We start from the raw sequence: 9,739 nt of genomic DNA on the forward strand, positions 1-9,739 counted from the left end.
TGGCATCTCCCTGGTGAGATTCACTATCCAAGACACAAAATGTCACACTTGCACTGTGAGTCAGTACAACTGTAGATTCCAAAAATAGGTTTATTACATGCTCAATTATGCTCCAGAAAGAAACGAATCAGCAATATGCATACATATAGCAAAAGCAATGGTTATAATAAGAATACAGTTCAATACCTTCCTTTACTGTTGTTAAAAGGGCTCAGGAAAGCAGCATGGCTCTGTCACTTCTGAAAGTTCGGAGATTTCTCTCCATTACCTTTGTTAGTTATACTCTTTTCCTCTGCACATCTGAAAGCATGTTTGAGGATGCATGTAGTCTCCCAAAACATAGCCCAAAGTGAGAAACAGCTTGCTTTTTCTTATGACTTCATAGCGTGAACATCTGTTGTTTGCCTCTCCTTATCCCACACTTGTTTTACAATCACATGATGTAGGGTCAATGTAGGAACACTGAAGCCTACTTTCTGAAAACATCCTTGGCCAAGCTTGTCACACGTAGGATAAGCAATGCTATTACAGCTGTGGAGACAGGAAATGCAACACTTTCACTGTGTCCCCTTAATGGCTGAAATATTTGATCAGAAGAAACCTTTGGTGTAATTGGTGGGACACTGCTGTCTGTCTAGTTTATGAGCACTCCTTGCAGGAACAATAACAGGTAGCTTCATGCAGGGTCAGTTTGTTAGCACTGTGGTGGTATCAAGAGAGCTCTGGATCTAGGTGTTGGAAGATTGTGGATTTGCAGTGGTGGTTGCTGGTGGATTTTTTGCAATTGCTGATTGCTTTGTCTTACCTTTTTTCCATCCTTTTGAGTCTTTTGTGTTCTTGGGTGAATCTGTTGAGTGGTAGTGTTTATTGGCCAGTGCTTTTTACTCCTTTTGTACTGTGTTTTTTTTTTTCGTGTTTATGTTCCTGAAAGAGCAGAGTAAGTGTTTGTGCCTGTGATGAGTATGGAGCATGACAGAGAGGGGTGTGAGTGAGGGAGTGGGTGAGCATTCAGGTGAGCAAGTGCTGAGAGAGATGATAGGAGAAGTATAGATGAGTCAGTGGAGGATAGCCGGGGAGAAGAGATGAGGTGGGAGGAGGGGTGACATGCATGAGCATGAGGAGAGGAAGAGATAGGGAGTGAAGAGGGGTGTGGGTGAAGCAGTAGCAGGTGGGTGGGTGGGCAGAGAAAGGAGCAGGCTCAAGGGTCAGTTAGAGGAGGAGGAAAAGGAAGTGGATGAAGGTGCTAGAGTAGGGAGAGGGAGAAGGTAAAATGGGAGCTGAGAATGGGAGAAATGCTCAGGGAGATAGGGACCTACAACAGCCTGATGAGAAGGCAGAGACCAGCAGCAAACAGCAAGAGGGGAAGTGATGCACACATGCTATGTGCTTCTCCGAGGAAGAGGAGTTTCTCTTCCAGAAGTTTTGTGAGAATCACAGCATGCTCCATGGATAAAAGTCATCCAAGATGACATTAGTGACCTGGGTCACTATCATAAAGGACATCAGCAACCTAGCATGTTGGTATGCAGCATTCTGAGAAGAAATAAATGTGGGCGTTAGAACACAAGCCCTTCAAATGTCGCATTTACGAAATCCTATCTCTCCCATTCCCTCACCCCATGCACCAAATAAGTATCTGTTGGCAGCATAACCCACATGCAAAATAGTTCACAATGACCTTTTAACAAAACTCATTTCCCCTCACTGTTCTGTGAGTGCAATGGGTGCATACATAATCACAAGCTCCAAGTCAGGGGCCATGTCATGTGGCATGCCGTAATGTACAGCAATATTGTGGAGCATACTGCATTCCACAGTAATATTTATTTATTTATTTAAAAAGTGTAGGCTGCATTATTCCATTTTTTAGGGTACTAACATCATAAAAACAGAAATAAACACTGAACAAGAACAAACAAACAGGCCTACTTTAAAATAATCAAGTAGTAAAATACTTTCTGCATCTTGTTGAGCACCTAGTATCAGACACTTTCTCAGATGCATACTGTAAAGCATTGCCTGAGGGGTTCAGATAGTGGATACGGCTTTTCAGATCACTGAATGTACGAATGTATGTTTGATGACTACCTTGGTGCTCCTCTGCACCTCATTACAGCATGTCTCGTCTGCAGTAATGTGTGGTGCATGTAAGGGCTTGAGCTGTCATGATTTGCAGTCTTATCAATATCTCCTACCAAAACAGAAATAGCATTTTAATATGAGATTATGCTCCACGCTGTGCCAAAATGGCCTTGCATTTGAGATTGTGCTCAACATTGGGGTGCAACGTTCCAAAAAGTGTACTATTCTAGTAGCCTACCATGGAGAGCTTGCAATTTGATTTAACTTGACATGGTTTGCATGAGACTTTAGGGATGTGAATCGTGTCCTCGATCGTCTTAACGATCGATTTCGGCTGGGAGGGGGAGGGAATCGTATTGTTGCCGTTTGGGGGGGTAAAATATCGTGAAAAATCGAAAAATCGAAAAATCGCAAAACCGGCACATTAAAACCCCCTAAAACCCACCCCCGACCCTTTAAATTAAATCCCCCACCCTCCCGAACCCCCCCCCCCAAATGACTTAAATAACCTGCGGGTCCAGCGGCGGTCCGGAACGGCAGTGGTCCGGAACGGGCTCCTGCTCCTGAATCTTGTTGTCTTCAGCCGGCGCCATTTTCCAAAATGGCGCCGAAAAATGGCGGCGGCCATAGACGAACACGATTGGACGGCAGGAGGTCCTTCCGGACCCCCGCTGGACTTTTGGCAAGTCTCGTGGGGGTCAGGAGGCCCCCCACAAGCTGGCCAAAAGTTCCTGGAGGTCCAGCGGGGGTCAGGGAGCGATTTCTCGCCGCGAATTGTTTTCGTACGGAAAATGGCGCCGGCAGGAGATCGGCTGCAGGAGGTCGTTCAGCGAGGGTTCCGGCGCCTCGCTGAACAACCTCCTGCAGTCGATCTCCTGCCGGCGCCATTTTCCGTACGGAAACGATTTGCGGCGGGAAATCGCTCCCTGACCCCCGCTGGACCTCCAGGAACTTTTGGCCAGCTTGTGGGGGGCCTCCTGACCCCCACGAGACTTGCCAAAAGTCCAGCGGGGGTCCGGAAGGACCTCCTGCCGTCTAATCGTGTTCGTCTATGGCCGCCGCCATTTTTCGGCGCCATTTTGGAAAATGGCGCCGGCTGAAGACAACAAGATTCAGGAGCAGGAGCCCGTTCCGGACCGCTGCCGTTCCGGACCTCCGCTGGACCCGCAGGTTATTTAAGTCATTTGGGGGGGGTTCGGGAGGGTGGGGGATTTAATTTAAAGGGTCGGGGGTGGGTTTTAGGGGGTTTTAGTGTGCCGGCTCACGATTCTAACGATTTATAACGATAAATCGTTAGAATCTCTATTGTATTGTGTTCCATAACGGTTTAAGACGATATTAAAATTATCGGACGATAATTTTAATCGTCCTAAAATGATTCACATCCCTATGAGACTTTATGGCCAATGTTAGGATGCATGGCACCAAAGTATATACTATTCAATTGTTGGTGTCTGCCCCAGAGACACTTTGATTTAATTTAAGAACATAAGAATTATCCTTTCTAACAGTGGTCAATCCAGGTCACAAGTACCTGGAAGGATCCCAAGCAATAAACAGTTCCCATGCTGCTGATGGACAGGGATAAGTAGTGTTTTTTAGGGGTGTGCATTCGTTTTGAACTTAAATGGAAAACGCAACTTATTTTTTTTTTTTGACTTAAAAAAAAGATGAGGCGTAAACGATCGGATTTCCAACATATTCAACATAGCTATGTTGAATACGTTGGAAATCGCGTTTGTTGATCTAAATACAAATTTAAACCCCTCACCCTCCTTAATCCCCCCCCCCCCAAGCTGGCCAAAAGTTCCGTGAGGGTCCGGGAGCGACGCGTGGGGAATCACGTGACACCGCGTCACTCTGACGTGGCGCCGACGTCACGTGATTCCCCTCGGGTTCGCTCCCGGAACCCTCGTTGGGCTCAAAAGAAAATTTTGGCCAGCTTGGGGGGGTCAGGAGGCCCCCCCAAGCTGGCCAAAAGTTCCTTTTGAGCCCAACGAGGGTTCCGGGAGCGAACCCGAGGGGAATCACGTGACGCCGCGTCACTCTGACGTGACGCCGACGTCACGTGCTCCTTGCAAAGGAGTTCAGGAATGGCGTCCTGACCCCGCTGGACCACCAGGGAGTTTTGGTAAGTCTTTGGGGGGGGGATTAAGGCGGGTGAGGGGTTTAAATTTTTATTTGCACATATGGACATAGACTCAACTTATGGAATTCTCCATAAGTCCATATTGACCGCAAATGGGACCCCCATTCGACTTATGGACTTATGAACTTAAACTTTTGGTCTGCACATCCCTAGTGTTTTTTTCCCAAGTCTATCTGGTTGATAGCAATTTATGGACTTCTCCAGGAGCTTGTTCAAACCTTTTTTAAACCCAGCCATGCTAATTGCCTTTACCACATTCTAATTCCAGAGCTTAATTGTGCATTGGAGAAAATGTGTTTTAAATGTGCTACTTACTAACGTCATGGAGTGTCCCCTAGAATTTGAAGTTTTTGAAAGAGTAAATAACCAATTCACATTTATCTTTTCTATTCCACTCATGATTTTGTAGTCATAATCCCCCCTCAACTATATCTTCTCCAAGCTGAACAACCCTTATCTCTTTAGCCTTTCCTCAAAGGGAAGCCTTTCTCTTCCCTTTATCATTTTGGTCACTTTTCCACTTTTCCAGGTCAACTATATCTTTTTTGAGATGTGATGACCAGAATTACACACACAGTACTCTAGGTGCGGTCTCACCATGGAGAGATCCATAGGTGTTTCAACATTTTCTATTTTATTCTTCATTCCTTTCCTAATAATTCCTAACATTCTGTTTGCTTTCTTGACCAGTACTGCACAGTGAGCTGAGGATTTCAAGGTATTGTCACGATGACATCCAGATTCTTTTCCTGGGTGTTAACTCCGAATATGGAACATAACATCATGTAATTACAGTGTGAGTTACTTTTCCCTATTTGCACTTGTCCGCATTAAATTTCATCTGCCATTTGGCCCAGTCTCCAAAGTCTCTGTTCCCCACTTTGTCTTTCATACAGTCCCTAGTCACGCCATTTCCATCACCCTCCATACTCAACCCCAACTCTCATCTGCTTTCCTCTCACTCTCATTCCCCCTCTCATAGCCCCTCTCATAGCCCCAGTTCATTTCCTGTCACTCATTTCCCCCCTGACCACCAGCCTTTCCTTCTGTCTATTATCCTCCTTACCAGCTCCCAATCCCATCCTCTGTCACCTTTTTCACAGATTGATCCCTTTCATCTCACATCCCACCACAGTATCCCAATCCCTTTCTACTGTCTTTTACCCTCTCTCCAGTCCTCCCAACATCTCCCCACACGACATCCTCATTCTCTTCCCATCATCTCACACCCTCAGTCATAACTCCCAGGCAATGCACATTCCCGCTCATACCTACCCAGTTGCTGAGTCCCCACTCTCCATACTGCTCTCCCCCATCCCCATCTCTGCTTTTCTCCCTGCCCCAATACTCAAGTCCCTGCTGTTTCCCTAACCCATGAGTTTGTTGTGTTCATCCCCTGCTCTCCCCCACTCCCCTGCACTCCCTCAGTCTTCCTCTGCTCTCCTCCCCAGCCTCATTCTTCCCCCTGCTCTCATTCCCCAGGCCCATATTTTCCTTTGCTGTTGCTCCAGAGTTCTTGCCTGCCATTCCTCTCATGGTTTTCCCCCTTCCCCCTTCCCATTCTTTCCCTGCACTATTCCCCCTTCCCCTCCCCCTCCAATTGATGAGTCCCTGCTACACCTCCCAGGTACAGTTCTTCCCCTGCACTGTCCCTTCTCTTCCTCTTCCCCAGTGTCCTGGTACCTTTAAGCCACTCCAGCTGCAGCCTCGGGCACAGGTGCTTCCTCCCTCCTGCAACCCATGTGCTTGAAATATCCTCTGTTTAAATTTTGGGGCGCTCTATTTACAGAGCTACTTACAGTCCAAATACCAGCTGTTAGCATGGCTTGCTGGGGGCCCATGCAGCTCTGCCAGCTGATGTTTGAACCGCACATAGCGCTATGGATACATAGCCCCGCAGTTTAAAGCAGAGATTGTGCAACCATGTGGGTCGCACAAGGGAGGAGGCGCCCCGTGCACGAAGCTGCAGCCTGACTGGTTTAGAGGTTCGGTTGAGGTTGCGTTGTCAAAGGGGTAGCAGTCTTTTTATTTGGGGGGGGGGGGGGGGAGGGGAAGTTACTGCCTCCGAGTTAGCGCAGAAAAATACACGCAAACGCGCAGGTTAAAATCCATGTTCAGGTCAGTGCAGTTTATTCCATCAGCTCCTGAGTGGATTAATTTAGTGGCCTCCCCTTAATTAATCCAGCTCTGTGACCTGCAGAGAATAAATGAACAAGGGGGAATCAGGCCTGCTGTTTTCGGTTGCTTTCCCTAAAATCAGATCCTGGGATAAGGAGTGGTGTCATGTCCCCATCCTGCACAGAGAGAGTTAAGCGCGATGCTCCCGATAGCGTGTGCCTTTCTCATGCAGTTCCGTTTACCTGGGAGAATGGCTCGGATTCATGGTGTAGCTCATCTGTTTGTTTCCCAGGAGTGTCCTCCTCAGCAGGTACAAGTGACTTGTTGTTCCCGGGTCCCGTCTGCCTCCTTGGTGACGGATAGACGAGACCTGCTCCCTGTGCTCCGGGATGTTAATGTGATCAGGGTCGCCGGGGTGGGGGGATGGAGGGCCATTTAACACAGTAAGAATCGAGAGCTCCAGAGAAGAAAGTATTTCTTGTGTCGCCTGTCTATTTATTTATAACTTCCATTTGGGGATTCAAACATCAAATAGTTTCATCTGCCAGAACATAAACAGAAAATAAAAAGGTCTCTCTAGGGTATACCTGAGATTTTTTCAGTTGTCTATATTTATAATTTCCATGCTGTATCTGGTGGTTTATACTTGAAATATATAGTTGGCCTATAGAAATATAGAAACGTAGAATCGTGATGGCAGAAAAAGACCATATGGCCTGTCCAGTCTGCCTACATTAATCCAATGGTCCTATTACAATTTTGAAGAGCTACAACCTGATCTTAGATCCTATTTAACTTTGCCTCTAACAAAAAGATATGACAATTATTTATTTATTTATTTATTTATTTATTTAATGGTTTTTCTATACCGCCGCTCATCAAAGATATCACGTCGGTGTACAAGGAACAAAAATACGCAATTGCGTGTACATATAACAGGATAATAATAGATGAATTCTAAATTACATTAAGCAATATAAAACAGTAACAAGAACAAATTATTTAGCTAATAAAAAAATAATGTAAAACAATATAATATAGATAACTATAGCAGCATAACTAAATCTAAAATCAAAAAGTAATCTAAGGGGGAAAGTGGGGAGGGGAGATAAATGAAATGGGGAGGGAAAAGGAAGGGTCAGAAAAAATTAGGCATCTTCGCGTTCCCTGGTTATTTCACTTGGCTTCTCCCCTAAGGCTGTACATGTTAAGCATCATTCCAGCTCAAGAAATAATGAAATTATGGAAAATGCCACTGCCTGAAGCAGTCAGGTCTGTATAGTTATCATGATACCCATTTATATTGTTCTCTTTCTGTATCAAGTTGTTATACTGTAAACCGGAGTGAAGGCAGATTGCTATACTTCGGTATATAAAAGACTTTAAATAAATAAATAAATAAATATAATACTAAATAAATTCAAAAGTGGAAAGGACAAAGAAGTTCCACGTTGAGCTAAGGCTGCCTACTTCCCGGTGCACGCATGTGTCCACGGCGCTCACGTATGCACGGGTCCAAAACCCCTGGCCCGAGACTACGTAATTCAAATATTTGCCACTGACAGTAGGATGGCCCCAGTCAGCTTAGGTTCCCGCCCACTTAGAATCCCTTTTTTATTTTTTTCTAATTTGGGTCCTGCAGGTTCCTCCTGCCTCTTTGGGTCTCCAGCTGAATCAGAACTGACTTCCAGCCTTGTGGACCGTAATCTCTTTGAATTAACATGTTGGTCTAAGAAATCACTACCTGCACAGAATCCATCACTAGAAGTCTGCGCTACAGACTTAATTGTAGGTCCCACTGGGCTTTGCATGCTAGCACTGTTTCTCCCAGCTCAATCTACACTGTGGTCCTGTTTAGCAAGTCAATGGTGATCCTTTTGTCCTAGATGGATAATTTCATCATTTATTCGTGTGCCCTTGCACTAGCTTTACAGGTGAGTGGGGAAGTTGCAGTAGATTTCTAATGTGCTCATGAATCTTTTCCAAATAACGCACTGGGCTCACAGCTTTCTGGTGCTTCACAATATTATAATTTGAACTGTTGTGACAAGAACAACCTCCTTTGGTTACTACAGATTTTGGTACTACAGCTGAGAAGCTGTGGATATATATAAGGTCCATATTCAAAACATTTAGCCGGCTAACTCAAAAGTTAGCCGGCTAAATTAATATTTGAGCACATATCCGGTTAAATTCTAGCCGCATAATAAATTTGGAGGGTTGAATTTAGCCGGCTAACAGCCAGATTCATTAAGGATTTTCTCCCATTTTGTGTCTTTGGGAAGAAGCCTTAGTGAATCAGAACCTAAGTTAGGGGCATTCTGGGGGCATAAATGGGAGGAGATGAGTTAGATGGCTAAGTTAACCACCTAATGCCTATACTCAGCTGGATGACTTAGCCAGCTAAGTCTAGTCGGGCCAAAGAACTGTCCTAAGATAGCCGGTTATATTCAATAGTGCATCTGCACTACTGAATATACCTCCAAAATTAGCTGGATAAGTTTATCTGGCTAAGGCCTAGATTCACCATTCTATCGCAGAAGAGTGAATCCAGCGAAAACAGGGGGCGGGCCTGCGAAAGCCGGCAGCCTTCACACCACCACAGTGTTTTCGCTGCCGGCTTTCGCACCCAATAGCGCCACCGTGAAAGGTGGCGCTATTGGGCGCGCTACTGGCGACGATAACTTTACTAACCTTATCGCCTTATTGCCTCCTCGCCGCCCCGACTCTGCCCCCAGCATGCTGTCACACACAAAAAGGGCCTTTTCGCGTGCGAAAGAGGCTTATTGCACGCGATAAGCCTTTGAAAATGACCTCCTAACTTTGCTATTTGGACTGTGCCTGAAGTTCTTTCTGTAGTAGATCCATGGAGGACAACATTCTCTGCTGTCAAATCTTTGCCTTAAGAATTACAGCATAATGCAGTCAATATTCCATAAACACTGATTCAACCTTTTAATTAATTTGCATTTAGGTCTGTACATTTTTATTTTTATATTTATTAACATTTATGAATCACATGATAAAAACAGATCTAGGCGATGTACAAGGAAACATACATATAATTATATTAAATGAAATGAAATAACAATATGAAATAAAGTATACAGGAAATAATAAAACAATAAATTAACAAAATAAAAATAGAGTCAGTTAAAAAAAAAAGCAGGAAAGTAAAAAATAATAAAACACTAAAAATAAGCTGACTCGAACAGGAAGGTCTAAAACTTTTGACTGAATCACATGATGTAGTTCCTTTGGTAAAGTGTTCCAGAATTGAAAAAGAGCATTGCTGAGAAATATGTAGACTGGAGTGAAACATGAACCAGCCAAAACACAGAGGGGTAGATTTTAAAAAATAGTGCGATCACGTACTTTTGTTCATGTACC

The sequence above is a fragment of the Rhinatrema bivittatum genome, chromosome 9, assembly GCF_901001135.1.
Source record: "Rhinatrema bivittatum chromosome 9, aRhiBiv1.1, whole genome shotgun sequence".
NCBI classification, from domain to species: domain Eukaryota; kingdom Metazoa; phylum Chordata; class Amphibia; order Gymnophiona; family Rhinatrematidae; genus Rhinatrema; species Rhinatrema bivittatum.